Source organism: Amphiprion ocellaris, chromosome 12, assembly GCF_022539595.1.
Source record: "Amphiprion ocellaris isolate individual 3 ecotype Okinawa chromosome 12, ASM2253959v1, whole genome shotgun sequence".
Taxonomy (NCBI): Eukaryota; Metazoa; Chordata; class Actinopteri; family Pomacentridae; genus Amphiprion; species Amphiprion ocellaris.
In genome coordinates this window covers 3,483,346-3,489,070 of record NC_072777.1, presented here as the reverse complement: position 1 = coordinate 3,489,070, position 5,725 = coordinate 3,483,346, and the positions used below count along the sequence as shown (strand labels likewise).

The window sequence follows — 5,725 nt, the reverse complement described above, 5'->3', positions numbered from 1 at the left end:
GACCTTGAGTTGAGCATTTCAAATCTTTAAAAACCGTTTGTGCTTCCGATGATTAAGGCCATTTAAATTACTGTTGATTGCAGAGAACAGACTAATTCCCCAAACTCAGCATTGTGCATTGGTTAAACAGAGTTTCATTCTAAGTTGTCAAAACTTGCAAAGATTCAAGCAAACTGTGTAATATATTTTGTTCAACTTTCCCATTTGTTTTTAGAGTGACAGACTGACGGTTTGTATAGGATTTTCCCTGCATTTCATCCAATATGTATCATGTAATGGATGTATTAGCAACAACCCTTAAGAGGAACAACTATAAAGTACATGGACGCATTGCAGCAGAGATGTTGACACATGAACAGAAGGTTTGTCTTTGTTTGGTCTGTAGCTAATCCCAAATCTTGTCTACCATTGTAACCTTTTAATTGTGCCTAATTGTTAAAACTGCCCCAGTGACCCTTGTGGACGTCAACATAGCGTGTCTTTGTCATCCGTTGATGGGGTTATGTGTTTCTTCCCTGCATAATTGGCGTGCAGTGGACTTGGAACATCTTTCACAAGTGTGCCGCAACTCCAGTGGATCTGCTAATCCATCACTGACACAAACAAAGCCCAAAAACCATGTGACCAGCTTACGCAACCAGGCCAAGGCTTTATATGCTGCCTATAGAAACCGGACGCCCTCGGGGGGGATCATCACAGTGCAGGCGTGTGTCGGTGTATCTGAGCAAAGACTGTTGTTGGACACAGGGGAGAACTGTTGCTGCTGCTGCTGCCACATTCAGAGAAGACCGACGCCAAAGAGACACACAGGGCAAAGAAGCGAAGGGATTAGCGGTGATAAAGTCGCCTAGCAGGAAGCCCTGAGGACAAGTTTCAGAGGGGTTCGTAGTCTCAGCTGTGAAGCACTGGAAAGAGCATCAACAATGTTTTTTCGCATCCCTCGACTGACCCCCGGATATATTAGATACCTGCAGGTGCGTAAGGTTCTTTCGGATGATTTTCTTCTTTAGATAGATTAGTCTTGACCATCAAGTGAAGGACATTCAAGTAGAGCCTCTAAAAACAAACAACTGTTGAGCTCCAGAGTCCAGGCCCTGCACAGTTTCAGTAACAAGTTGCAATGTGGCAAACAGAGCCTTCGTATTTAGATTTTCTCAAGATTTATCTTAATGTTCTTTTGGTATACATTGACCAGATTAAACATGCGTAGACTTTTATTCAATCATATCAGTTCGCTGTCCTGAAGGCTCATCTTAAACGACACCACCACTGTACACAAAGTTCCCATTTCTGTGTGTCAAAGCAGGATTTAGAATAGAGGATTACAGCAGCCTGTCTTTGAATGGATTTGAATCAGAGATGCCTTAGCTCCCCAGGGTCAGGTAAATGCCCTCTAATTGGATCTCCAGAGGAATACCATGCCATCCATTTTCCCAGGCACCCTGGTGGGTATTTCAGAGACCTGCAGCTGGATTTAGGAACCGACAGTTTGGTTTGTGTTTGTTTTTAAAAACAGCAACCTCATTATCTGAGCTCATCTGAGTTCAGTAATTGGTGGTGGGGGACAAACCAGCATTACACAAATGACTTCTGTATAATTTCTAAAAACAATGTTTGACCTTTTATGCTTTTATATCATCTCCAAAATGTCAGCTTTTCATGAGCTAAGAAGAATAGTCCTGTTTTCAGCTTTGTGACGTTGTGTTATCGGAAAGTCCAGTGGGATTTGAAACAGAAGTTTTTTTTCCCAATTCATAAAGGAGCACTTAAACCTTCCATTTATCTGAAAAAAATCACCAAATTTGGGGAGGAATAGTTTTCACTGGACAGACACTTTAGGACTTGAAAATTCTCAGATGTCTCCAAACCAACTGAGCATTCAAGTAACTGTTTGAGTTGGTTGAACTTAAACTCAAACTTGACTAAGATGGAGATCCTAGCGCGGCTCTTTCCTTATGGTAAGACCATCGCTGGGATGCGGCAGGTGTGCGACCAGGGTCACCTCTTTATGGACTCCACCACGGCCAGAGCCAGGAGGAACGTAGCCGACCCGGTGCCTTGGTCGTCCCTGGTAATGCTAAAGGCGCCTGCTGCTGGTGGCTGCCGTGGCTTCGTGGGCGGTTCTGGTGACTCCTGCTCTCTTTTTCAGACTCAGGCAGCCCAGACTGTGCTGCAGAGCCGGGAGGGCCCTGCCATGCCGCGTATGGCCATGCTGCTGGGACTCATGGGCATCGGCTTGTCCGGCTACAGCTCCCGTCAACTCACTCTGCACTGCAAGCCATCGGCTCACCTCTTAAGATAAGACGGATGGACCACAGGCACATTTTTCTGCTCAAGTTTTTCGTGTTTTTTGGGTAATAAGCTCATCATGACAGTTGTTTCTTGCCTCTTACCAGTTGCCAGGCAACCAGCGAAGTCTCGTGGACAGTTAGTGTCCATCACATAGTAAAATGAAACTACTCATGGAAAAATAGTGATGTGAAGTGATGCTACCAGATTCTATGCTTCTGTTTAGTTTTTTCTTTGTGCATCTCTGACAATAATTCCTTCCATGTGGTTCAAGTTTAACACCATCCATGTTCTTGATTATTTATCATTTATTGTGTTTCTTTTGACAAGATTGTTGCCTTAAGGCTCTGCTAGTGCAGTAAAGAGTAAAAAAAAACCCTCCTTTTTCAAAACTACCTCTTCATTTAAGCACTGTGCTTAAATGTTTGTGATTGATGTGCAGTGAAGCAGAAAGGCAGCTTATGATGTTTCTACTGGTTGATGCTGCACTTGAACCACGATCCTTCTTATCATGGGAGTATTCAGCGAGAATGGGCCTCAAAATTGCACTTAAAAAACTATTTAAAAATATTTTTTCAGATACACCAGCCGTCTGTAAAGACAATAAACACAGAAATCTCATCCGAAATCCTCAATTTTTCAATCACTGTTGCTTTTTCTCTGGTACTTTGGTGACTATTGTGAGGAAATCAGGGCTTTTTTGGGGGGAAACTGTGAGAGATGGTCACATCAGAAGCATCTTCAACTCAGAGAATCGGTGGAAACAAAGTTTTAATTCTTGATTCTGGAGTTGACAGCATCAGAGTTTCTGATATCTCTCAACAAAATTCCAGAGAAGCTAGAAAAATCTGCTGGGCTGCTCTCACCTCCTTAGAAATGCACAAAGAAAAGCACTCTTCAAACAGAAACATACGAAAAGTGTAACCTCTGAGGTGTGGAAAATGCTATTTTGCACTTTTTTGTGTGTACATAACTTGTATATAGTCATGTACATATGGTTTGGATGCTGAATGAGATTAGTAGTGCGTGACGTGGAGTGCTACCAGCTTGTGTTGTGAGCTGGACTGTTGTCAGGCAGAGCGACCAGGTCGGCCATCCTGGTCGCCACCTGAACCAACGTGTGGATCCACTCGGGTCTCTCCCAGTTGCACACCACCGTCAGACCAGATGAACGTAGATGAATGACCGCAGAGGTCTCTTAACATAGGTAGACTTTTCTGATGTATTGTGCACAATTCTTTTGAAAGGAAAAAGGAACTTTGACAGCATATGAATGTATTTAAAGCAGTTAAACTGTAATTGTTAGGATGATTGTGTCGTAACCTCCGGGACGGCTTGTGAACAGGTCAAGATACAGCGATCCTTAAAAAAAAAAAAAAATCCTCTTACAATGCACGTCTTTTTTAGAGCAGATTATGCTTACATGCGAGAGAGGTCAGCGACCCTGAAATGGAGACGTGGAAGAGGTGACAGAAAAAGAAGTGTGGTTATTTATGTCCTTGAACCTCTTGACTGGGATTGTAACTGAACAAAGGATTTCACTGGGAGTAGGATATTGATAATTGTACATAATATTGTGTTGTTGTCATTCATTGTTGCTGCAATTTCACTTTTTTAGCTCATTTGTTTATTATTAGAACTCTTTGTGGAATAAAGGCATGAAATGTCTTGAATATTGTCTGAGTTTCTAATAAGTAAATAAAATGTGTTTGCCCGCTTTGTGTTCAAATTAATGTATGTTTTCGGGCATTTATTTGTGCTATGACTTCATATAGTTTGTGTAGTCAAATTCAACTGTGATCACTTTATTCTGTAGGTTTCAATATGCGCAATAAAGCAGATTGTAACATACGTTGTTTTCTGATTTGATAGCTCCATGTGTATTATTAAATCAGTAAAACTTTGCTTGTGTCTCCTAGGAATGAATGTGTCACATAATGAAAAGAGGAAAGAAATACTTTCCTTTTGCACTAGATGTCAGCATAGATTTTCAGCCATTTTCCTCATTGTGAGGCAAAAAGTGCATGACTTTTACTCTCTCCATTAGCCATCAGGGTGTGCACATGTGCAAACTGGAACATATGCGAGGAAGAGAAAGCACCCTTCCCTTCTACAAACAGCAGCATATTATCAGCAAAACAAATATTTAAAGATGTCCTGTAGTCCCGCCCGACACAATGCAAAGAATCTCTTAAATAATAAAAATGGACTGATCTCATTAATGTACAGCTGGCTTGAATCTGGTTCTGAAGAAACTCAACATCCAAGATGGAAGCATGGAGGACAGATCTAAATGATAACAAAAGATAATTGGAACACAGCTTGTAAGGAGGCTCAGACACAAACAGCTAATACTAATTTAAAATTACTGCGGTACAACTGGTTAATGGGAACTTATAACACCCCTGTAAAGATAAATAAATAAAATATAAATAGCAGCATACTACAACAAGATACTTTTGCATTTATATCTACCAGATCTGAATCTGAGATCCAAGCAATATGAATTTACTGACTTCTCAATATTGCCAGTAAAGCGATTAATAGCTTTTAACTGGAGGAAAACTTCCACAGCTACAATTAGTGCTTGGATAAAGAATAAGGCACAATGGAGGTCAATGGAGAGAATAACATGTATTTTAGAAGACAAACTGGAAGTCTACGAGTATATCTGGAAACTATTTGGTGATTTATGAAGGAGTGATGACGTAAAAGAGCTTCTAAAAGAGGAAAACGCAGAAAATGGCACTTAAAGCCCAAAGTGATGCTAAACACTAGAACGAGGTTGAAGAAGAATCTCATAAACAGGTGCATAAAACACATTAGATTTTTGACTCTCTGCTTGGACATTGAAAGTCTTCTGTTTTCCTGCTGATTCATCCTGGTTCAACTCAGGCCAGCTGATCTACTCATCAGACAGTCAGAGTGCTATGAGCTAACCTGCAACAGTGTCACAGGTTAGCTCATAGCACCTCGTGGCGAAGGCATCGAGTTCTGACCCAGTTATACATGTAAGCTGCTTTGGGAACAAGCCCAAATCTGTCCCAGCAGGGGCCAGTTAGAGTCACAGTTATGCCACTTACAGCTTAGAGTTGAGCTTTACGGAGAAAATGTGGGAATATACTTGAACTTGCAACACCTACAGTGTTTAACATTGGGTTTGAGTAGCGGTTTGACTCTTGCAGACATACACATTTGCACCAGCCTGGAAGGCGGACAGCTTTAGTGCAGGTTAATACACCTGTTTGGCACGTTAAAACAAAAATCGAGTTCCCAGCCTCAGGGAGAAGACAGAAGACACAGTTTCTTACAGTTCCTGACTCTCTCCAAGTTCACAAACACAACACACATATAGAGGCTCTTTGTGTGTCTGTTTCAGTGGCGTCTCCTCAAGAGGCTCCTGTTACCGTCCCGTACAGCTAACAACAAAGAGCTG

At 41.6% G+C, this 5,725-nt stretch overlaps 1 long non-coding RNA gene across 1 annotated transcript; it reads left to right on the top strand.

Annotated features, from left to right (window-relative positions):
• The first annotated feature begins 616 nt into the window (after positions 1-616).
• Positions 617-4,153, top strand: LOC129350267 (uncharacterized). Its single transcript, XR_008603611.1, has 2 exons — positions 617-974; positions 2,150-4,153. It is a non-coding gene; the product is annotated as an uncharacterized LOC129350267 (long non-coding RNA).
• Positions 4,154-5,725: the final 1,572 nt, after the last annotated feature.